This window comes from Equus przewalskii, chromosome 24, assembly GCF_037783145.1.
Source record: "Equus przewalskii isolate Varuska chromosome 24, EquPr2, whole genome shotgun sequence".
Lineage (NCBI taxonomy): Eukaryota > Metazoa > Chordata > Mammalia > Perissodactyla > Equidae > Equus > Equus przewalskii.
In genome coordinates this window covers 28,428,030-28,453,004 of record NC_091854.1, presented here as the reverse complement: position 1 = coordinate 28,453,004, position 24,975 = coordinate 28,428,030, and the positions used below count along the sequence as shown (strand labels likewise).

General features: G+C 43.0%; 1 long non-coding RNA gene across 1 annotated transcript in view; it reads left to right on the top strand.

The window, feature by feature from the left end:
• The first annotated feature begins 10,626 nt into the window (after positions 1-10,626).
• LOC139079060 (uncharacterized) overlaps positions 10,627-24,975 on the top strand; it is a 31,867-nt gene continuing 17,518 nt past the window's right edge. Inside the window, exon 1 of the long non-coding RNA XR_011532327.1 lies at positions 10,627-10,920. This is a non-coding gene — a long non-coding RNA (uncharacterized lncRNA). The remainder of the gene's footprint in view (positions 10,921-24,975) is intronic.

Here is a 24,975-nt window from a genome sequence, read left to right as displayed (position 1 = left end):
ATAACCAGTAGGTCAAGTTCTTCTGACATGGCTTCGCTCTGACCTTCTGTGTCTTCCTCTTACAAACTGAAGGACCCTTGTGATTATAGCGGGCCCACCCAGATAATGCAAGAGATCTCCCTGTCTTAAGGTCAATTGATTAGCTATCTTAATTCCCCTTTGCCAGGTAAGGTAATCATCTTATGTTTGTGCTGAGTTATATTTTACTTTAAACACTGGGAGGCAGTTTGGTCTAAAGGAAAGAGGACTACAACCAGAGTTGGGACATCCGTGCTCTAGTTTTGACTGTACAATCTGCAGTTAATTCATCTTTGTCAAGACATACGTGTTCTGAAACCTTCTGTGTTGTGTTCTATCTCCGCATGGCAGTGGCTCTCAACCAGAGCCACTGGCAATGTCTGGAGATATTTTTGGTTGTCACAGCTGGGCAGGGAGGAGGTGCTACTAGTGTCTAGTGGGTAAGAGACCAGGGAGGCTGATAGATGCTACGATGTACAGGACAGCGCCCCCCACCCCAACAAAAAGTAATCTGGCCCTGCATGCCAAGAGTTCTGAGGTTGAAAACCCTGCCTAACTGTTGGGTTTGAAGATGGGTTGTGGGGCTACAAGAGATGAAGCTAGAGAGTGAGTCGGGACAATGGCCACGGTCCAGGTAGAGATGACTGTGTTTTAGCCTAACATAGTAGCAATGGAAATAGGGAAGGGGTGGAACTTAAAATCTATTTTGGAGATAAAAATGCTAGGGCTTTGAGAAGACTTGTATGTGGGAGGTGAGGATGGTGTCAAGGATAGCTGCCAAGTTGCTACAATGACCTTCTAGATAAATGGAGGCGCAATTACTGAAAGGAGACTTCTAGAAGAATAATAATAGGTAATACTTAAATAGACATCAATTCTAATCTTAGTGTATTACTCATTTAGTCCTCATAACAAGCCAGTGAGGTGAGTACTATTTAACATTGCCTTTTTATAAATGAGAATGAGGGGGTACAGAGAAGTCAATAACTTACCTAAGATCATCCAGCCAGTAGTAAGTAGGTTTTGAATGCAAAATGTTAAATTCCAGAGTCTGTGCTCTTAACGACTACATGATACCACCTTTTGGAAGAGCAGATCTGGGGAGAAAGATTAAGTCTCTTCTCATGTCTTCATGTCTTTCATTCCTAAGATCACAGTACGTGGCCCATGATGTCAACACTCCCTTACAGAGACACTCAGCCTCCTCTTCCTGTGCTACCTCCATTGTGTTCACAGGACAAAACTTCCCAACTTGAATCAATCAACTGTGTGCTTTTTCCGCTCTTGTACCTGAGGTCCTGGACATTGCTGGGGACCTCCACAGACCTTTGGGAATTGCTCTGACTACAAAGTCATGGCACTGTGGCCCACAGACTCTCCACAGCCTCACCGTCTGTGTTTCTCCAGTAGCTTTCTGAGCCTCTCTCCCCGCTGCCCTCTCCAGCTTCTCTCTGCTCAAGTCCTCCCCCGAGTCTCTCACCCTGCACACTCAGTAGATAACCCTGGGCCCTATTTCATCAAGAGAATACAAGCACTAGGCTGTCACGTCCTCATCCTCCAGACACCCATCCTAGCCTCTTTCATTCCCAAATTTGTGAAAAATACGTCCTTCCTCCCAGTTGAGGTGAATCCATCCCTTTTCTTGTGCTCAGGATTCAACCTCCTCAGGGACCCCTTCACGGATCATTCTGACGCTCTCCCACCTTTCGGCTTCTCTGGCTTGTCCTGCACCTGCCCAGAGTTTAAAGGTACTCAGTGCTGAGTTATACATGCACCAAGTCTCCTTACTGCAGCTCTTGCTGAGTTGGCATCGAGTATAGGAGAACAATGTCCCGTGTACTTTGATAAACTTGAATCACCAACATTTCAGTTCTTTTGGGTAAAATGCAATTTTTAATTTTAAACTATGTCTTTAAGATAGTCTTTTTTTTCCACCCTAATTACCATAAGATAGTCTTTATATCGTAATCAAGAGTAACTGATTTCCTTTCCAGTGCCAGAAACAATCATTCAAGTCAAATCTTTTTAGAAACTATGTAATCATATTTCTTTCTCAGAAAGAATAATTTTCAGAACCATAAGGAGGAAAATGCCCTTGCCTTGAGCTTGGATCTACTCTGACGTTGTGTCTCCACCCCCACCCCTCAGTGTCTGGTCAAATGTGTGTGAGCAGGAGGAGACGACAGAGGAAGATCAGAGACGGAGACCATCTGTGAGCCACAGAGGGAAAGGGCCCCTCTCACCTGTCTGAGGAGCAGAATCCTTTCCTCCATTACTCAGTCCTTTCAAAGCGGTTATTGTGTTTCTGCTGTGAGGCAGGCACTCAGGAAACCAAACCCTAAACCTGACCTTAATATCTGGTGGGGATGCGACGTCTTTAACAATAAATGCAACACAGGTCCACAGGCCCTTAGCCATGGTTCTAAAGCCCCAAGGACTCTGAAAACAGAAAGCTCTTTGAGAATTTTGCAACACTTGTTTGATAGCAAATCTGACCAGACTGATTTGAAGCCATTTATAGACTTTATTCCACTTTTTAAGCATATGCCATGTATTCAGACGTATCACTGAAGTATATTAATGTAATTTATAGCGTGCTGCCTCAGACCCAATGCAGGTATTATGAATACGGAAATTCTGAATTCTGAAGTGATACTGGCTGTGAGTTTCCATGTATGGATTACATGCCTGTATGAAGAGAGACACTGGTGTGGGGAGCAAAACATTTATTGAGTACCCCACTGAGTAACAAATACCATGCAAGTCACTGTATAGGCATCATCTTCCTTAAACCTCAGGACAGCGAGGCAGGCATTACAATCTCTACTTTACAGATCAGGACATTGGGCCTCCGCTAGGTTAAATACCTTGCATCAGGAAGGGGCTTAGCCAGGATTCAAGGTCTTATCTGTTGATAAATGTGTGCTGATATATGTATCAGACCATTCAGGAGTGATTGAGAGAGAAAATTTGTGTCTGAGTGTGGTTGGTCGCTAACCCACATCATGTCATGAAAGATATATAAAAAAGAGCCGTAAAGCCACATAGGCTCATATACTTAACGAGGGACCTAGCGGGGTGTGCAGAGGAGGCCAACATGCTCAGGGCTTCAGGGCTTAGGGAGCACATCACAGAGGAGCAGGGTTTGAGCTGATTCTTATGGAGTCAGCCATCATTTTGCCTGTAAGCTGGTAAACACGTTTAATCTCTGCCTGATAGAAAACGGACTCCTCGAATGGGTTTCTGGCATCTGTTCCTCTGTGAACTTTTCCCCAGGATTCCTTCTTACCTTGCTGTCAGTCGAGACTGAGGCGGGCTCACGGTTCTGCATGGGTCTGTTCCCTTTGGGCTTAGGAGGGGGCTTCTGCATTTAGGAGCTGTGTGTTGGGCTCGGCTGCATAGATTTTGAAGCTCAGCATTCGGGCCACCAGCCAAAGAGATGACCCTGGAGATCTTGTAAAATATATTTTATTTGAGGAAGAAGTTTATTTTTGTCCCGGGTGGTTGTACATCAAACTCCTTTCATACGTCTTGAAACAATGAAAAGTGTTCGTCTTGGCTTTTTGCACCTTAAAAGGGCCTGGCTTCCTACGGAACTTCCAGAACACTGGCCTTTGCCCTACAAGGGCACAAAGTTTCCGTCTCAATTTCTCTGGTAGCATATCAGGTTTTCGCCCGGAAGGAGCCTGCAAATTTGAAGATTTGGCTCATGATCTGATATGGCAGAATGCTGTTAGAGTATCTCTGCGGTCGCAGGGGGCGGAGTTAGAGAAAGGAGACTGTCTTCATGGTAGGTGCTGAGGTGTTTAATGAGAAAAGGGAACAAAGAGAAAGACCATGACCAGCTCGGGCACGATCACAGATGAGAACTGGAAAAGGATTTCCAGCAGGGCTTCCCCGCTCTGGGGCATTCCCGTGCGGGGCTGAACGGGCTGCAGGTCAGCAGGGCTGAGTTTTTCCAGGTGCACCAATAGTGGGTCTGTGGCTGTCTTCTCCTCTTCTGTCCGATGAGGGCAATGAACTGAGTAATCTTTAAGGTCCCTTCTAAACCCATGATTCTTTGTGTCTCTGATTCTAAGTTTTTAATATCACTCCTAAAATATTTAAGTTACAAAGCTAAGGTAGGATATATATAGATATATATTCAGATAATATACTTTGGAACAAATGTCTATATTCAGACACAAATTTTTGCTCTCAGTCACTCCTGAATGGTTCTGTACATACATCAGCACGCATGAATCCTGGCTAAGCCGCTTCCTTATATAAGTTATTTCACTTAGCGGAGGCCCAATGCCCTGATCTGTAAAATGGAGATTGCAATGCCTGCCTCCCTGAGCTGTCCTGAGGTTTAAGAAAGATGATGCCTATAAAGTGATTTGCATGGTGTGTGTGTGTATGAATATATGTATATTTTTAATATCTTTTTAATATATATTTATTATATTATATAAAAATATTATAATATTTTAAATATATATATCTTCACTTTTAAGGGGGAGGCAAACAGAGGTAATTGGGGAGAGGGTGCAGTGAAAGGACCACAGGTGTTGTGCTTGAGGCAGGAGAAGAGAGTGTGAGGGATTAAGTGGGCAGCATGCCTGCGCTGACCTGGCCGTCTTCCGAGCAGCAGCCCTAATCTCTAATGAATTGACTTACCCGCCCAGCGCTGTGCCTGCGCCATCTGCCAGGCTGGGGCAGAGTCAGCATTAGGTTTTGGCTGCCAGCCTGAGGATGATTATCACCTGCTCGATTAGACATTGGCCTCACCGTGTGCACCTGTGATGGAAAATCACTAGGCTGTCTAGTTTCAGAGCTGACACAGCGTGGAGCCTTGTTCCACCTCTGGCTTCTCCCGTGCCTGCTCCAGGCCTGTTCTATCCAGCAATAACTGTGGGTTAACAACGACATCTGAGAGCCAGCATGGTGCCCTTGTGGATCAGCGCTTTATCTCTTTGGGCCTGAGGCTTTGCGAATACACCATGCTCTTTCACAGTTGGGGTAGGGTGCAGTGGGATACCAAATTAGAAAATGACTCTAAAAGCATGAGAGTGTGTATGATTGCATTTAAAATTTCAGTTAAAAATCATAAGACTATGTGAATAACACCATGCTAATTTAACCTCAAGGTCTGAGTAATGTTTGATCTGATCCAGAAGCAGCCCATGCTAAAGAATCTTCTACGATGCATCTATACTCATTTCCCAAACATATGTGGGTCACCTCCAAGTGCTGGGGCAGTGTTAGAAACAGGGATTGCCCTAGCCAGCTGGATTTGCTCGCTGCCCTCAAGGGGCTTATAGCATTAAGGGGAGACAGAGATATAAAGAAATAATTATAATGCTTTGTGATACAATGTGATGGGGCCTTTGACAGGTAGGGACAAAGAGTGTGGGAAACACAAGGAGAAAACGATATGTGGGTCTGGTGAAATGTGTCCGCATATGTGTGCGTGCACGTACCACTCAAGCCTTCCCTCGGTAAAGGTAGGGATTTAGGCAAGACTTGAAAGACAAGTACAACTGATTAAATGACCAGTTTGGGGATGAAATCCTGTAATTTCAGGCAAAGGAGCAGAATTGCCAAGCCTCAGGATAGACATTGTGTTGTAAGTAAAGAGAGAGGTTCATCCATTCAGCGAATGGTTATTCATCACCAGGGTGCAGCAGGCATTGTGAGAGGCTGTTCGCTGAGCGGGGAATAAGAAGACACAGTCCCTGCCCTCATAGACATTACCTTTTGGTTGGGGAGATAGACCAAAAATAAGTAAACAAATAAACAAAAATTGCTAATTTTGGTCAAGTAAGTAAACAAACAGATAATGTAGAATTAAATGAAGGCCAAGAAGGCAACTTGAAAGAGCTGAGACAGACTCATGTGGGAGACACATGGAATAGGGTGTCAGCTCCTAGAGGAGGCGATGCTTAAGCTGGGACCAGAAGGATAAGAAGGAGTGCAATGTGAGAAAAGCAATCAGAGAGCATTCAGGCAAAAAGGACGGTAAGAAGGAGGGCCGGATGGGGAGGAAGTCTTTAGGAGACCTGGGTGAAGACGATTCTGAATGACTCGGGGAATGAGGGAGTGGCGAGGAGGCGAGTGGCATAGTGCACTGGCAGGAAGAGATCCATGTGTACCTACCCTCCGCCCACTTCCTGCTCTTGTCTGCTCCAGTGGCTTCCCACACGCTTACAATACAATCCGAAGGCCAGTCAGGCCCTGCTGATCTCTTCTGACCTCACTTCCTACAGCTCTCCTCCCTGCTTGCTGCCCTCCAGGCCCACGGTCCCTCTCGCGTTTGTCTGAACTCTCCAAGCCTGTTCCCGTGCCAGGGAATGGGTGCCTGCTCTTCCCTCCGCCAGGAATGCTGTGATCCACTCTCTGAATTCGTTTTGTTTTTTCCTCACTTGCCCACCATAGCCAGAGTAGATACACCCCATCTCCTGACGCTGTCTCCTTGACCTGATTTTCTATAATACTTCATACTAGTATTTTAGTGTACATTTCCTTGTTTGTCTGTTCACCTTTGGTGTCTTCAACTGGAACATAAATTTCATAAACTGTACATGTTAGACCAGGGCTGGCTTCGTGGGCGTGCGACCTGTGCAGTAGAGCAGAGCCACGTGCTCAGAAGGTCTCTGAGCTTGGTTTAATCCTCTGTTGTTGGTGTCTTGAAATTCTTGATAATTTTATCTCTGAGCTTGCGTGCTAAGTGAAGTCGAGGGTAGCAGTGGGGTACGCCCAGAGGACAAGGAAACAGGGGAGGTCCTCTGCACAACAGCACACGCATGCAGTTGTGGTCCAGGGGTAATGGCCACACACACAGTCAGCCTGGCCACCTGATGTGCGTGGGCACACCATGGGGCAGTCCAGGACACTGTGGGGTCTGAGGCAGTGTCTAGGGCCAGGACGAGGCTCAGATTGGCAGTGGTGACAGCCACATTATCAGCAGAAGCAGCAGTAGCCATGACCGTAGGAGAGAAGAGAGATTCCTAGTGGGGCAGCAACTCCAGAACCCCTGGTGGGAGGCTGGCTTGCCCATCCATCTCTGGAGCTTGTTCTTAAGGCTTTGCACAAATATTAACTCTCCACCCTAAGCGCCAGGACAGAAATTGCTGGAGGTCAGACAGGAAACTTTGTCAGCAAATAACTACAAAATAAAAGCATATACATTGAAATCGTAATAAAGCATATCAGGGAGTTATTGTAATTCTTCGGAGTTTGGAATCCCTGGTTTGGAAAATTGCTGCAATGTTACAGAGTAAATATTCACAAGCTTAGAAATAGAAATTAAATGTAAAGATTGCCGCATCTGGCAGAAAAGAGCAGCGTTTTCATATGAAGCCTCAAATGAACCACTTCCCGACAGGAAGATAATTTTTAAATTAATTTTTCCTTCTAATTGAAGATACGGGAATAGAATACATAAACAGGCATTTTGAATTATATACAAATCGTAAAGCCGTTTTCAGTTTCTAATACAATCCTCATAAATTAAAGAAAGTCAGAGGAAATATTAAAATACCATTACATAAGTTTACATTTAATTTTAATTAACCCAGAACTCATTTATCTGTGTGAGTTAAATCTTTTTAGAAAAATTGTTCCACAAGAAAATTATTTAAATGCAATAAAATTTATATTTCAAAATAACTTAACCTAAAATTTATCCCAATGTTGTCACAACCTGTAAAATACTCTTATCAGCTCCAGTAACAGCTGCATCAACAGAATGACCCTCCTCAAAATTAAACATTTTCCAACATTATTTCCAATCTTGCATTGGAATCTAAGTGATTGTTGTTTTTTCAGTTTTATTTATTAAAATGAACTTGCTAAAAGTTTAAACTTTGATGACCTAGTAAATTAACTTGCAGAAAAATGAGCCAGAAAAAAATCTTATGATCAGTCAAGAAATCACATTAATATATTATTTATTGTATCATATAAAATTGTGACACCAGAGTATTGTTTTTCAATATGTGAGTTTACGTTGTCACTTATGTGTCACTGTTATCCCATCACATTTTATAAGTAATAAAATATTTTTAGAAAAAAGTTTTATATTTTAGCACCTTTAACACCTCTTTTTCTACGTTTTGAGTAAGGGACCCCTCATTTCATTTTGCACTGGGCCTCACAAATTATGTATCCAGCCTTGAGTCAGGATTCTAGCAGAAAAGATAACATAATTCCGATGGTTCAAGAGGCTTGAATTAGGGAATAGTCACAGAATGGGAAGGGCTAACCAACGAGGAAGATTGAAGGACCCGTGGACTAGCTCTGGTAGGAAGACGTTACCACACCTCCAGCTGGGGGAGCAAGGGGAGCAGTGTTACAGATCCCAGTGGGAGCTGGGCCATGGGAGGGGGGGGTCACCTAGTGGGAGCTTGTGGTCTAGAGGGATGCAGCCGTCACCAGATTCCATGTGCCAAAGCTCTGGGCGTGAGGAGAAGAAATACTCGACAGCTCTCACCTCTCAGCTTCCAGGGTCTTGCTGTGCCTTCCGTTGGCTGAACCCTACGGAAAGCCAGAAGTCAGGCAGCCAGGGTGGTGAAGTCTACAAGAGGGCAGGCTCCTGGAGCGCAGAGCAGGGCAGCGGTGGGCAGAGAAAGGAGTGCTCTGTGTGGGGGTGTATTTCCCTTACAGAGGAAACCACGGCCATATCTCAAGTACCAAGAACAAGGCCTGGCATATAGTGAGTGTTCAAGTGAGTGTCCACTCACGTGGTGAGTGCCTGTTGAATGAATGGAAGGACAGACAATTGTGCAAGGAGGCCTCTGCCTCTGAGGGGGCCTGGCAGCTGTCTGCCCAATAGGAGCACTCTATCCTGACAGGTAAGTCCATCAAATCCTCCCTCGGGGCAAGTACGCCTGCTGAGTGAGCAAAGAGGAAGTGAATCTTTACTTACTCTTTCATGCCCTGCACTGAGGACTAGAAATTGGGCAGAGAAAAGCAGTAAGATCTGTGAGAACCTACTACATGCCAGACATTTTGTAGTTGTGGGAAGCTACAGCCTCCATATTGTCCCCATGACATGACAAGTGTGAGGACAGAAAGCCAACAGGCTAAGCTCAGCAGAGTAAAGAGATGACAAGGATTTCATTGATGCTCATCATTGAGCTGCTGAGCCAACACTAGCAATCGCTCATCTCAAATTGATTATTGGATGAAAAATTAAAAACCTGTATTTGTTTCAGCTAATGTTAGTTGGGGTATCGTGTTACCAGCAGCAGTCCTAATGGATATGCCAGTCACTGTCCCAGAATGTGATCCTGTTCTTTTCTCTTTTGCTTTCATCTGCCGTTGGCACTCAGGGTCACTGCCTCATGTCACCAGCCGCTCTCTCAGCTGATGAATTTCTACAGCTCTCCTATGGAATTCCACCTTCTCCACCACTGTCATGGGGCTGGAGGACACACTTGCTAAATGCTTAAGGCTACATTAAGGTTTTATTACTCTACTTTGCTGCATGGAAATCGCGTGTGTGTCATAATTCTTGGCGTGGTAACAGTTTGAGCTATGTGTGTGTGTGTGTTTGTGTGTGTTCATTTCTGCAACAGTAGGCACTAGCCTATTGTTTTACCCCTAGATTTATGAGACACAGTGCAGTGGAAAATGTGCACCCTAAATCTTAACAGCAGGGCAAGTTGAGATGGAAACATAAAGCACACAGTCAATCAATACATTTTTAAACAGGAGTTTTGTGAACGTGAGGTTGTCTTAAATTATCCTTGGAAGTGGGAGATAAAGTGAGAAAGTAGAAAGGCAAGAACTCTGAGGAATGAGGAACTTGCCTCCTAATGACAGAAGCTGAATGTCTGTGCTTCGTCTCCAGGGACCAAAGAAGGTAGGCTATTACGTTGAACTATTTATTGCCAATGCTCGACTTTCTTTTTACCTATTTTATCTAAGATAATTATAGCTTCAATCAGCAACAACCTAATTTTCAAAAAAAGGAAAGAGGAATCATTTTCTGCTATTTACTTACTATTATGTATTTATTACATAAGAAACACATGTTTTCTAAAGAAAATGTAAAAAGCAGAACATAATCATATATACACATATGATATCATATTTATACATGCTCTTTTTGGTTATTTCTTAGAATTTCCCTCACCCTGCTTACACTGCCCATCTGTTCTTACATGCTGTCCACTTTATCCACTGCAGCCCTTAGCATGTTAATCACAGTTGTTTTAAATTCTTATTTTGATAATTTCAACATTCCTGCCATATCTGACTGGTTCTGATGCTTGGTCTGTCTCTTCAAACTGTGTTTTTTGACTTTTAGTATGCCTTGTAATTTTCTTCTTGATGGCCACACGTGACATCCTGGGTATAAGAGCTGCTGTAAATAGACCTTTAGCAACGCGATGGCAAGGCATGGGGAGGCGAAGCGTTCTATCCTCCTGTGATTAGGTCGCAGTCTTTCCAGCAGCCTTTGGCTTTAGACGGTGAACTTCACACACACTTCTCAGTGCCCCCCACCCCATACTTTGGGAGGGACGGGGTGGCTCCAGCGGGCTGAAGTTGGATTTTTCCCTTTCCCGGGTTGGTTCAGCTCTGAAAAACCTGAATAGTTTAGGCTCTGGTAACATAGTTTCTCTTGAGGGCAGGTCTTGTTAAGAAGAACAGAATGCTCTGGCACATTTCAAAGTGGTTACTTATTCCACCCCCGCTTCCCCCCCATCTGCACCCACACTGGAAACACAGGGGGATATTTCTCTGATATTCAATGTGAGAACCTGGAGGTAGAGCTCACAGAAGTATGGAGGACCCCTACGACTGGGTCCCCGGGAGGTGTCATCTCAGACTTGTCCACACTGAGCCTCTGGCAATTCATCAGTTACGGTTTAGGTTTTCTAAGGCAGTGCTGGTTCCATGGAGGTTTCTGCTCCAGTAAGTTGTGATTCTCTGTATCTACCTATTTCTCCACTGTTGGGGGCAACAGTTTTCCTTGTGACCTCAATCTCTGAAGGATTCAGGAGGAGTTGCTGATTTCTCGGTTTATTCAGTTTTTTTACTTGTTAGGATGGGGTGGCAACTTTTAAGCTCCTTCTATGCTGGACCAGAAATCGGAAACCTACATGCTCCTTTGTAACCTGCTTTTTCCCTTTACAATAAATTGTGAATGTATTTGATATTTGATTAGTAATATATTTTTAAGAGTTTGATACATATTTCATTGTATGGATAGATTGTAATTGATGTGAGAACTAATATAACTTAATGGTTACAAGCTCAGTTTCTGGAGTCAGACCACCTGGATTCAAACTCGCCTCTGCCACTTAGTGACTGCATGACCCTGAGCAAATTAGTTCACCTGCTTATGCCTCAGTTTATTCACCTGCGAAATAGAGATCATACCCATTCCTACGTCATAGGGCTCCCAGGAGGATCCAGTAAATTAGTGTATGTGCAGGTCTCCTAGGACAGTGCTTCTGTGAAGGTGTTAGATGCTATTATTAACTCATCCCCTGTCGTTGGACATTTCACTTATTTCCAGTTTTTCACTATGATAAATAACCATGAAACGCCTCTACTTAGATCAAAATCTTTGCGTACATCCTTAATTATATTCCTAGCATATGTATCAATTAGGACTCTGTTTTGACTGCAAGTGACAAAAAAAAAAAATCAATCTCAAACTAACAAGCAAAATAGATAAGTAAATAAAATAGATACTTCGATAAAGAAAAGTATCGGGTCATGTAACTGCAAAGTCGAGGCAGGCTAGCGCTGGTGCTGCTTGAGCCAGGCACTGAATCGTTTCCAGCCTCGCCCCTTCCATCCTGGATTTACTCTCAGGCTTCACGTGGTGACAAAATGGTTCCAAGCCAAGCCCTCCTACATCTAGTCCAGCAAAAGGCAGGACGGTTTCCTCTCAGAACTGGATAAAAATCCTGGGCTTACCTGACTCATAAGGATCGTATTGAGTCAGGAGCCCGTCCCTGAATCAACTACTGTGGCTGGAGGGGTGGAAAGCATTGAGTGGCTCAGCCCTGGAGCTAAGAGAGATCAGCCCAACCCAAACCCTATAAAATGATAATGGGAAAAGAGTGGCTTCACAAAGGAATCTAAGATACTATAAAAAAAAAAAAAAAAAAACCCATAAAACAAAAGAAAGGAGAAAGGATGCTGGGGGGCCAAGAAATAAAGAGATGCATTCTACTGATTAGTTTCTTAGATGAGGTATTTCCCTATGAAAGCAAATGCACATTTTTAAGACTTTTGATACATTTTGCCAATTTTATTTCTTCAAAAAGTCTGTGCCAATCTGCTTTCTCACTAACAGTAGAAAAGATGAGCCGTCTTCTGGCACAATAGCCAACACTGGTAATATCATCAGAAAATTACATTCCTCAATCTGATAGAAGAAAAATAAGTATATCACTTCAGTTTGTATTTCTTTGCAGATGGAACAGCGTATTATTAGTGTGTTATATTTTTACGTTTATTGACTATATACATTTATTCTTTTGTAAATTATGGCATTTCATTGACTCTGAGACATTACTGATTGTAAAACACACCATTATTTTGTATACTACCAAGAAATTTTAAAAAAATACTCTCTGCTTTATACATATATTATATTATAAATATAGTTTTATAATCCATATTTCATTGATTCTAAGATTATTTTTTACATTTTAAGATCTCTGTAATCAGAACATGTCCTACAATAAAAAGAAAAAGAATTGCATCACAATTTAACCAGCAGAATTTAAAATTTTTATTTTCTAATAGTACATAAAAATAATGTCTTATAGGGGCTGGCCCGGTGGCGCAGTGGTTAAGTGTGCACATTCCACTTCAGTGGCCTGAGGTTCGCTGGTTCAGATCCTGGGTGTGGACGTGGCACCGCTTGGCAAGCCATGCTGTGGCAGGCATCCCACATATAAAGTAGAGGAAGATGGGCATGGATGTTAGCTCAGGGCCAGTCTTCCTCAGCAAAAAGAGGAGGATTGGTGGCAGATGTTAGCTCAGGGCTAATCTTCCTCAAAATAAAATAAAAAGAAAAGAAAAATACACAAAAAAATAATAATATCTTATAGTCAATAACACCTTAGACTCAATAAATTATGATACATAAAAATCCTTATTTCTCCTTCTTATCTGTCTTTTTCAATATTTTGTCTGTTCTTGTCTCTGCTCTTCCAGATTAGTATTAGAACAGTTTGTCAAAATATTTTGTAATTTAATAAGAATTGTGCTAAATTTCTAGATTAGGGAGAATCATCATCTTTAAAATATTAAGTATTTTCATCTGGACACATGGCATATTTATTAAATTTTTCTTTTACTACCATCTTCAAAAGTTTTATAGCTTTTTAAATATAACTTTTGCATATTTCTTGTTAGACTTTCCAATGTCCACTTTAGGTTTTTTGGGTGTGCAACTACGAATGAGAGTATTTTTGTAATATGTTTTCCAAATGATTATCGCTACTCTATGGAACACTGCTAATTTTTATTTATTTAAGCAGATTTAATTTATCCTGAGAACTTACATGTCAGAAAAGAAATTGGGGGAAAAAGTAAGAAGATTTTTAATAATCACTTCCCTTCCCCAAAAGTAATTAGGTAACAGAAAAAAAGTATTAATAAAGGATATTAATGCAATATATTATACATTATTTATACATACATATATACATATCATACATGTAAAGTGCATAACATATTATACAGATAATATACCATACAATATATACATAATATATTAATATAATATGCAACTACCTCACTTTGGCCATCAGTTTGGATCGTCTGCGACACCCAGCATCTTGTTGGAACTGTGTCTGTGTCTATTCCGTAGGGTGCAGCTGAGAAACCTCGCAGATGATCTGAAGGTCTCGGTGCCAGTCTGGGTCCAGATATCTGGGCTCTGAGACAGGTGAGATCCTGCAGGAGACACCCATCTTTTTAGAGCTACATTCCCTCCTCTGTAAAAGAATGACTTTGGACCCAATTATTCTAAGATTTCTTACTGCATCAACATCCTGGGGGACTACTAATGAGTGATGAAATTAACTGATAACATTTATCTCCTTTTTGGCCTTGCCTGTCCTTAGTCAGTAAAAAGAAACATTAAAAGACAGGGACCAAGAGAAGAGCCAGAGAAACAAAATGCCCATATACTCTTTAAGCTCTACATTTAACCCTTGAAGACGTGAATGTGTGTAACAATGCTGGACAAAGTAAGAGAGCGGGCCACTGTATTCAGGCACAGGTACAATCTAACTTCATGTCAGTCTCTCATTGGCAGCTCTCCTTGCCCCAGATAATGCCCTATTTGATTTTGTCTTGACTGGGCACCGGCCTCTAACTGCTGCCTTGTAAGAAACAGAATCTGAAAGGAGGTACAAGAATGGAACATCAGTACACTGACCGTTGTTCATTTGCTGAGCGGGTATCTCTTGGTCACGTGTTCATTCAGCACTCACGTGTTCCAGACGCTGGGTTCGGACCTGTGTGCAGACCAGGCATACACGGGTGGTGACAGATCTCTAAATAAGCACTTGTGCGGTGGATTACTTTCGTTACTGTGATAGAAATCTTAATTAGATATTGTGGGGAGGCAGGAGAAAGCATTTAGTCCTGCATGGAGACCCAAGAAAGGCCTAGAAAGCTGAGCCTGTTCCATTTGGAAAGGCAGAAGGGGGAAGGACGTGCCCATAGAGGGAAGAGCGAGCGCAGAGGTGCAGGGCCTTGACGCAGTGGGAGGGGCTGCAGGCCTACAAGGCTGGTGTGAGGGGGTGAGACACAGGTCACGGAGGTGGGCACGGGAAATATTAAAGGCGCTTTAAACCGTGTTAAAAGCATGTTGGGATTTCCTGTGTAGTGAGGTAGTGGAAGGGTTTTCCACAGCGGAGTGGTGTGGGCAGGTTTACATTTCAGAAAGATTGTTCTATCATCTGTGTGAAATGTGGACGGTTTGAGAAGATTTGAGAGTGGAGGCAAGGAGGCTGGTTAGGAGCCAGCTGGAGTAGTCCAGGTGAGATCTAAGTTGATGCAGCCATAAGAGGTTGGAGAAAGTGGCATGTGTATGCGATGGTAGATTCGTTTTCTATTGCTGTGTAACAAAATAGCACATCCTTGGCAGTTGAAAGCAGCGCCCACTTAGTAGCTCACAATTCTGCAGGTTGGAAGTCTGGGCCTGGTGTGGTGTGTTCTCTGCGCAGGGTGATGGAAGCTGAAATCAAAGTGTCAGCCAGGGCTCGGGGTCCTCCTCCGTCCTCCTTCAGAGGGTGTTGGTAGAATTTATTTCCTCGCATTTGTAGGACTGAGCTTCTGGTTTTTCCTCCTGGCTGTCAGATGGTGGCCCTGTTAGCTCCCAGAAGCTGTCCCTCTCCGTCTGCAGATCGTAACGTGGATGTTTGTTTTCTTCAAGTCAGCCGGCTGCGTCTCTCTGACATCCCTTTCTGTGACCATCCTGAATAAACTGCTTTCAAAGGACTTACATGTTTAGATTAGGTCTACCCAGATAACCTCCTTCTCTGAAAATCAACTGTACCATACCACACATCTAAAGATGAGAGTAAAATTCATCCTATCCGTAGACCCAGGCACTATGCATGGTGGGAACGCTTGGGGCCATCTTAGAATTCAGCCTACCGCAGATGTTATAACACAACAATGACAACAGCGGCAGAAACTGGCCCAGATGGAAATTGGTTCCTGATTGCGTGAGGGACCAGGAAGAGGAAGAGATTAAGAGTCTGGTATGACTGGATGGTGTTGTTCACTAAGACAGGGGGTACCAATGGACAAAAAGGCCCGGGTTGCACTTTGGACTTGTCGAGACTCACAGATCTGGGGGCTTTGCAGGTGAGCCACAAAACAGTCAGGGATGACGTACAGGAGAGTAGTTGGAAGGAAATATAAAACCTTCAGGCATTAGCAGTTAGATGCTAGGAAAGACGGGACCGTAGGAGCTTGGGTTTATTTAATTGTGTAAACCTCTATGCACTTCCAGATTATAAATTCTTTGAGGGCAGGGCCCATGTCTTTTCATTCCTGTATGCTGGGTGCTTTCCATATAGTGTGTACTCAAAAATGTTATTGATGAATGGATGGATGTACAGATGGATGGATGGATGGATGGATGGATTGCTGCAACTAGGCAGGGAAAGCATGCCAAGCACTGTGTATAGCGTTTATTGAATCCTCAAGACAATCCCAGAGAGTAGGTATTTTTCTTATGTAGAAGAGGAAACTGGGGCCAAGAGAGATTTTTAAAAACCCTAAATCTCACAGTTAGTTGATGGGAGAGATGCACTATAAATCCTGGACGTCTGACCCCAGAGCCTAAGCGCTCAAACACTAAATGATACAGCTCTTCCCCCAATCCTCCCACCCTGCTGAAGAGAAATACCTCCTACCCATGAGAGACAGAAAACTCAGTGGAAGAAATGGCATTCGGCCCCTGAGAGATGAGCTGAGCTTGGCAGGAGAGATGGGGAAGCGTGGTTAAGGTTGTCAGATTCAGCAAATAAAAAATACAAGACATGCAATTAAATTTGAATTTCAGATGAACAACAAACTTTTTAAGTATAATATATCGTTATTATATAGCACGCTCCAATTAGGCCAGGATTTTTACTTGCCATGTAGCTTTTTACCTCCATACTTCATTGCTTGTGCTACTCATCTCTATGGGACACCCTAGCTTTCTTTTTGCCAATCTTAATGGCAAAATCCATCCTTCAAGGTCCATCCATATCGACTCTCACTTGCTCAGCACTTTCCCATTTACAAAATGCATTCACTTGACTGATCTTGTTTGATTTACAAGGCAGCCTTGCAAGTAAGCAGGGTAAGCATTATTCTTAACTCCTTTGTACAGATGAGAAAATTGAGGCTTGGATCCAACTTACACAGATCATTAGTCCACATAACTGGGACTTCAGGGTCTTGGATGGTAATTTTCATCCTTTTTCCGCTAATGTACCCTGAACCCAATCTCAGGCCTTCCGCTGTGACTCTCAATGCACTGGTAACTCTCCCCACTCTTGGCCTCTCTGTTTGGCTCCTGACTTAAAATTTACTCTTATTGTTCAAAATATGTAAGTCTTATTTTTGCAACAACACCTAAGGTCTCCCAAGACAAGAATCTGCCCCGTACAACTTTTGCCCTTCCCCTCTTCATATATACTCAAGTCATGCTGAAGAACTTTCCAAAAATCCTGCGGAATGGTCTAGGTCTGAACAATCCACACACTTCTGGGAGTTATTGACAGGGTGTGTCACTAGTACTTGTGACTGAAATTGTCTTTTGCTTTTCATAGATTGCCAAGAATTGCCTATTTCGAAAACGTGGTCAAATACTCTTCTCTGATATCTCCAACTTAGCGGTTCCTTTGGGTAGACAGTCCCATCTACCACAGAAATGTCCAGAATAGCCAAAGAAGAGGTTAGTTTATCTAATAGTAATTCATTCTTCCATTGTTCATTCAACAACACTTAATGATGTATTGTGCTAGACATTGTGTTCAGCGGTGGGGATCAAAGATGAAAGAGATACGGTCCTTCTTTTCAAGGAATTCAGTCTGTTAGAGGTGACTTGGCTTTGCACAAACTCCAGAGTACAAAGCATCACAGACAGATGCCGTGGAAGTTCAAGGGTGGGCAGTATTTACCTCTAGCCTGGAAGAGTAAGAAAGCTCAACTTTGATTTTTGACCTTGAGTCTGCTGTAAAATTCAAGCAGCCAGTCCTGATATATTAATTATGTGGATTGTAGCCTCAGAATAATTACTGTGATTATCTCAAGAATTTTAAAAAGGATTAAATGCTAATGTGGAAAAATGGCAAACTCAACAGGAGGCATTAGCGGAAGCTGTTGATTACAACGTGGAAGGGTAGGGGTTCCCACCCCCTTCCAGCTTGAGCTCCTTCTCTGCTCCAGAGAGAAACAGCCTGACTCACTCTCTCCCTTTTGTAATCATCATTCTTTTGTCTATAGTCATCTTATGGCCTGAATCTCTCTTTCTATCACTCTCTCCTCCCTCGCTTCCCCCCTTCCTCGCCTCCTGACCTTATAGGCGTGTCTGTCTTCCATGTCTTGTTTATCCTAGTATCCTTCGGCAACCACCATTCCTAACTTATTTTTTGAAACTTCCTCCTTTGCATCATTCATTCACTATTATGCCAGCCAGGACAAGCTGGTGTTTGTCATTGTAATTTGGTAATTGGTATTCAGTGAATGAGTATTGGCTTGGATAACTAAGCTATAAAATGACAGTACTACCTTGCATTGGTATATCACTTTCCGGTTTTTTAAATGTGTTTTTTGTCTCATTCTTTTCCAGTTTTACTGAGATGTAATTGATAAGTTTAAGGTATACGGCATAATGATTTGACTTACATATATTGTGAAATGATTACCACAGTAAGTTTAGTTAATATCCATCATCTCACATAGATACAAAAAAAAAAAGAAAAAGAAAAAGATGTTTTTTTCTTTGCAATGAGAACTCTTAAAATTTACTCTCAACAAATTTCATATGTACCACATAGCAGTGTTAACTGCAGTCATCAGCCAAGAGGTACCCCCCCTGAAAGGCAACTCTTGGTGGCCTATTTGGTCCTTCTTGGCCGAGAGCTGCCATGGGCCTTGAGTCTGTGATCTTTTGGAATAAACTACCATCTACCTTCAGTCGTGGAAGCAACATCCCACAAGCTTAGTGCAGCCATCAGGCCTCCTTATTAGAATAGAAATGACGCCTGCAAGACAGAGCTCGGCCCGAACCCTCAGGTATAACCAAACCACAAAAGCACGTGGCTTCCTGTGCCTCAGTCCATTGGTCTGGGAGAGTTCACCCCTTCCCCAGCCCTGTTGGCCACTTTGGGGACCCTCTGGGATAAAGAGAATCCAGCACAAAGGGAGTCCATTAATTTTACAGACGGCAGCACCACTATCACATGTCTTGGAGCCCACTCGAGAGCTGCCGTTTCCCATCTCATTACTGGGACATTCCTGTTAAAGGATGAGACCCGGTGGTCAGCCCAACTCAGGGATCTGATCACAGTCACTTTGGTACTGGAGAATCTCCTCAATAAAGGCATGTCCATTGTTAATGTTTTTAAAGACTCCTGGGCAGTAGTTAATGGCGTTGCTGTTTGGTTTAGTTGATAGACTCAAAACAGACTTTCCATTCAGGACTCTGGGCCTGGGATTCCGCTACTCCAGCTCAACGCCAAATACCTTAGGCTCCTTTCCATCCAGGCTGTCACCCCTACATGTTGGGGGCAATCAGTTCACAGCCTCCCAGTAAGAAGTGGCTTCATAGCTCCTGGAGGCAGAGGGATATTGATTTTTGGTCAAATTTGTTACAGTTTCTTAAATATAAAACTTTGCCTCAAGGTCTTGGGGCTCGTCCAGGACTCATCCCCAATCACGCTAGAGTCCCTACAGGTACCATCCACAATTCAGTTCTAGTGAACCGAACAATCGCCTCACAAAGATGGTGCACATCAGACAGTGCAAGCCTTGGATGCCATCAACGAAGGACCAAACTCTGGTTGCTATGGTAGCTGATAACAGACTGGTATTAGCTGCCTGCCGGCATCTCAAAGTGGAGTGTGTGCCTTGAAGGGAACTTCCTACTGCATGTAGGTCAATAACACAGGAAGGGTCTGCAGAAGATTTCAACAAATAAAACAACGAACCCAAATAGTCAATATTATTATTAAAATACTCCAAGAGGTCCCTGGACTATGTTGATTTCTTCTCTTGGCTATCTCCTTCTGTCAGGGGCAGCTGATTCCCCATTACCTTTCAGGAGCTATAATAACAATTGCTGGCCTTACTATTTTGGGTTGGCTTTGCAGATTTGGTCTCTTTCAAGCACATATTTATTTACAGGAAAACTGGGAGGTTGCAAATGTCTTGGCTGAATTGTGACGATAATAAGAAAGAAATTTGTATCTTGAATTGACATTTGATTTAACATCAGTGAAATCTACGTCTCCTCTCCCACCCCTGTCTGTCAAGTGCTGTAACACAAGGTTTCCCCTCTTCCAGTCCCACCCCATGTGCTCGTGCGTGCTCTTGCTGCCTCTTTCAGACTTCATAGCAGAGGGTGGGCTCTCTCCCCACTGTCAGGACTTCTTCTCTATAAAATGCCTGTGCACTCTCTACACTCTCTTTTCTGGACCTTCTCCAGCAGACCCATCCTCCTTGCCCATCACCTTGGGACTTCCCCACCTGTGTGAGTAATAAAACTTTCTTGGATCACACCAGAGGACTACGCTTAAAACTTCTGACGCCTGAAGCTAACGTTGGCGAGGGGCTTCCCGTGCTGTGATGGAGCTGCTCTTACGTACGTTACTACAATTATTTTGCTGAAGAAGAAATTGAGAACCTTTGAAGCCATTCTAGATGATTAGACCCTACCTAACAGTTAACAGGAATATGATCACAGCTCTCTTAAGACAAATTGTTTATGATAAACTTGAGCCTGAAAATCATTGGTGTGTGGTAGGATGCCAGCCAGAAGATTTCTGTAGCCGGAAATGACATCTTATAACTGTGGCAAGAATTAAGAGCAAAGCTTCCAAACCACCTCAAAGTGGGGGGGTGGGGCTGGGGCTTCTATCCTGAAGCCCTAGTGCTCATGTGCGAGGAGACGGCCTTCCACTCTTCACTGTGTGGCCAAATTCTACTGATCAATTTATGTGACCATCTATCTCACAGGAGAAAATGCTTCAGCATTCTTACTCCCTGCCAAGTGGTTTCTTGTGTGATCAAGTGCACAGTAAAACCACGGTCCTCAGAAAACTCAGGCCATGACGCCATCCTGGAATATAGATGCTACAGACCTAGCAGAAGAACCATATTGCTCAACATTCGCCAGTGCAAAGTTTCCTAAAATGCATGAATCTGTTTTTCTTCCAAGAGAAGTTCAGTATGCCAAACGTGATTGATAGTCTTTTTGTACCTTCATGGTACAGAGTAACCACGATACTCACTTCTGCTTCAGCTGTGATGTTGGAGGACCCTAGGATGATAAAGGGCTGTGTACGGGCTTCAGGATGTGCCAAGAAATAGTAAAATAACAAAGGATCTCCTGTCCTGAGCACCTGCCACATGCCACGCAGTTTTCCCACCTTATCAATTAAATCTTCCCAACGAGTCTATGAGGTAGTTACTATTGCCATCCCCATTTTACACAAGAGGAAGAGAAAAATGTCACATTTCAGGCCATTTGACTAACAAAAATGACAGAGCTGGTTTCAAGTCCATGTCACTCTCCAAATCCTAAATTATAACTGGTGTCTCTCCTTCCTTTGATGTCTATGATAGGCAAAATGAGGGCCCCCAAAGATGTCCACATCCTCATCTCCAGAACCTGTTGATAACGTTACCTTACAAGGCAAAAGGGATTTTGCCGATGTGGTCAAGGAAAGGATCTTGTGATGGGGCATTCTTCTTAGGATCATTTGGATAAGCCTAATGTAATCAAAGGTCTCATTTTAAGAGGGAGGCGGGAGGATCAAAGTCAGAGAAGGAGACGTGGCAACGTGAGCAGAGGTTGGAGAGATAAGGCCATCAGCCAAGGAATGAGGATAGCCTCCAGAGGTATGGATTTTCCTTGAGTGCCTCCACAAGAGGCACAGCCCTGCTGTTACCTTGCTCTCAGCCCTGTAGACGTGTTACCAACTTCTGGCCTCCGAAACTGTGAAAGAATACATTTGTGTTATTTTAAGCTCTTAAGTTTCTGGTCATTGGTTACAACAGCAATAAGAAACTAATACAATGTCCCAGTGCACGTTAACTGTACTCTCTGATAGCGCTTTTTATCTTGGAGTATATAAATATATATATTCCAACCCACATTTATATGTGTATATAGTCTCAGTCAAAAGTTTTACTCTTTTTTTATTCCTCTGCACCTACCAAATCTTAACTTTCTTCAGTGTTTGTGTCGTACTTGCACTATACTAGGCAATTTGCAATTAAAGACTCATTTAATTTTTCTAACAACCTGTGGGAGAGAGAGCTAGCTTTCCATGCAAAGTGTGTGCTTCCCTTCGCTAGTGCAGAGTCGTTTCTAGAAATTGGTTGCCCAGCCATGACTGCATTCTTAGGAGTCTGTCTTATATCCAGGCATGGCCCACGGCTAGTTTTTGCCATGGAATCTGAGAGGTGATGTGGTTAGTGCATGTGTGGCTTCTGTGCTCCTCTTTCCCCCTCTAGACACCCAGGAACCTGTGAGTTAATAATGGGGGAACTATAAAGTGGAAGAAGCCTTGGTCCCTTTTCACCATTGTCGTCTTTCAAGAGCAAGAAATAAACTTCTATTGTGGAAGCTGCTGGGACTCAGGAATCTATCTGTCAGCTGGAGTTGCTTCAACCATGCTCCAGCCCGACGAAGTAGACAACGTTACCCTCATGTTCAGTGGTACTCAAACTAGGGCTCAGAATGATGACGTGACTTGACAAGGAAACAAATTTGAAAGTGACAGAAGCAGAATTCTGGCTCCAAAGAAGTTGTATTTCCAAATGCTACATAGTATCTTATATAAAACTTTTGTTCAATTGTTTGTTGAACAAATCCATCTTTTTAAAACAAAGTCTTTAAATCAGAAGACACTTAAGAGATTATCCTCCTTAAATCTCTTATCTTCCCTCATCTCTTCGAAGATGAGAAGACAAAGCCTGGAGATGCCACGTGGCTGGCCCCTGAGATGGGACGCAGCAGGCCCAGAACCCAAGCCTCGTTTTCATTACCCAAATGCTCCTGTATGTCAACTTGTTTTTCAATCAAAACTGGTTTTCAAACATTTTTATATAATATCATCCATGACCATTGAATCACTGAAGGTAGAGTCTTCTCTTTAAAATAAAAAATAGAAAAAAAATTTAACTGTCTTAAAACACAACCCTTTGAGGCTTGCACATCATGATATACATGTACTTATAGATACTATAGATACGTGCGTGCGTGTGTATCTTATTCTAAGTCTCTTGTTCTATTGAGACTAAATTATCTTCATGCTACAAAAATAAAAGTGGCAGAGCATGAAACAGATGGAGAGTTAAAAGAATGAGCTGAGGACTCCGCATCTTGGCAGTTTGAAAATATGTTCTACTACAGTAATCATATTTATAGAAAACAAATAATGGCGACACACATGTTTATTTCTCACTAGAATTCTCTGGTTTGGCTCATTTGTTCTCTAAGTAATACTGAACTTCTTTGCAATGAACAGTTATTTCCCCTGCTTTTTTTTTGGTAAGGTAGATTGGCCCTGAGCTAATATCCGTAGCCAATCTTCCTCTTTTTGCTTGAGAAAGAGTGGCCCTGAGCTAACGTCTGTGCCAATCCTCCTCTATTTTGTATGTGGGACACTGCCACAGCATGGGTTGATGAGCGGTGTGTAGGTCTGTTCCAGGGATCCGAACTTGTGAACCCCAGGCTGCCAGAGTAGAGTACAAGAACTTGACCACTAAGCCACTGGGCTGCCCCTCTCCATGATAAACTTTGATTTCAACTCAGCATTGTAGCATCTAGGGATCTCAGTCCTGGAATGGAATTTGAGGGCCTAGAACAAAGAGTGTCCCCAAGTTCTATTACCTGGGAATTACCTTAAAGCTATAACTACATACTAAATATGCTATTCATTTTAATTGTTTTTCTATAAATTAACTTTCAAACTAAAAGTTAACTTAAAAAATGATCGACTTTCTTGAGATGTAACCCATATAACATAAAATTTAGTCATGTAAATTCATTGACTTTTAGTGAATTTACTGAGTTGTGCAATCATAACCAAAATCAGATTTTAGAACATTTCCATTACCCCAAAAGGATCCTTCCTATTTTCACCCCTCAGCTCCTATTCTCAGCCCTAAACAAACAGTAGTCTACTTTCTGTCTCTTCTAGTCAGGTCATGTCACATAAATGGAATCCTACAATATGTCGTCTTCTCTGTCTGCCTTCTTATGTTCCCTTCGAGGTCAATCAGTCTGTTCAACCAAAAACTGGGCTCAGGTCTCTCCTGGGACTCCTGAGGGAGCCGGTGGGGAAGCTACAGGTGAGACCTCAGCTCTTGGCTCTTGACTGCAGTCAGCCAGCCACACTGCGCCAGGTCTTTACGCATAGCACAGAAACAACCACGCTTGACCCTCCCCCAGGTTCACCAGCTGAAATCCTGTTATGACTGACTTCTTTCAACCACCTTCCTTGTGTAGATCGTACGTTTAGTGTCAAGTTTAAGAACTCTTCACCTAGTCCTAGCTTCTGAAGATTTTCTCCTATGTTTCTTTCTAAAAGTTTTGTAGTTTTGCTCTTTCCATTCAAATCCGTGATTTGTTTTGCATGATTTGGGCAAGGTGTGGGATTCAGGTTGAGCTTCTCTTTTTGCCTAGAGATACCTATCTAAGCCAGCTCGGGCTGCCCTAGCACAATACCATCGACTGGGTGGCTTACACAGCACGCATTTGATTTCTCACAGTTGGGGGGCTGGCAGTCTTCGGTCAGGCTTGGGTTCCTGGTGAGGGCTCTCTTCCTGGCTTGCAGACAGCTGCCTTCTCACGGTGTCCTCACTTGGGGAGAGAAAGGCTCTCTCTCTTCCTCTTCTTATAAGGCCACCAATCTTATCAGATTAGAACCCTGTCCTTATGATCTCATTTAACCTTAAAAACCTCCTAAAAGGCTGTCTCCACATGGGGTCACATTGAGGGTAAGAGCTCCAACATAGAAATTTTGGGGGACACAATTCAGTCCATAACAACATCCGATGGCTCCAGCACCAGTTGTTGAAAACGTTTGTTCCTACACTGAATTGCTTTTGCACCTTTGTCAAAAATCATTTGGACTTGGACTTGTGTGTGTGCCTCTGTTTCGGGGCTCTCTGTTCTGTCCCCTTGATCTGTGTGCCTGTCTCTTTGCCAATACCATACTCTCTTCATTACTGTGACTATATATTAAGCCTTAACAT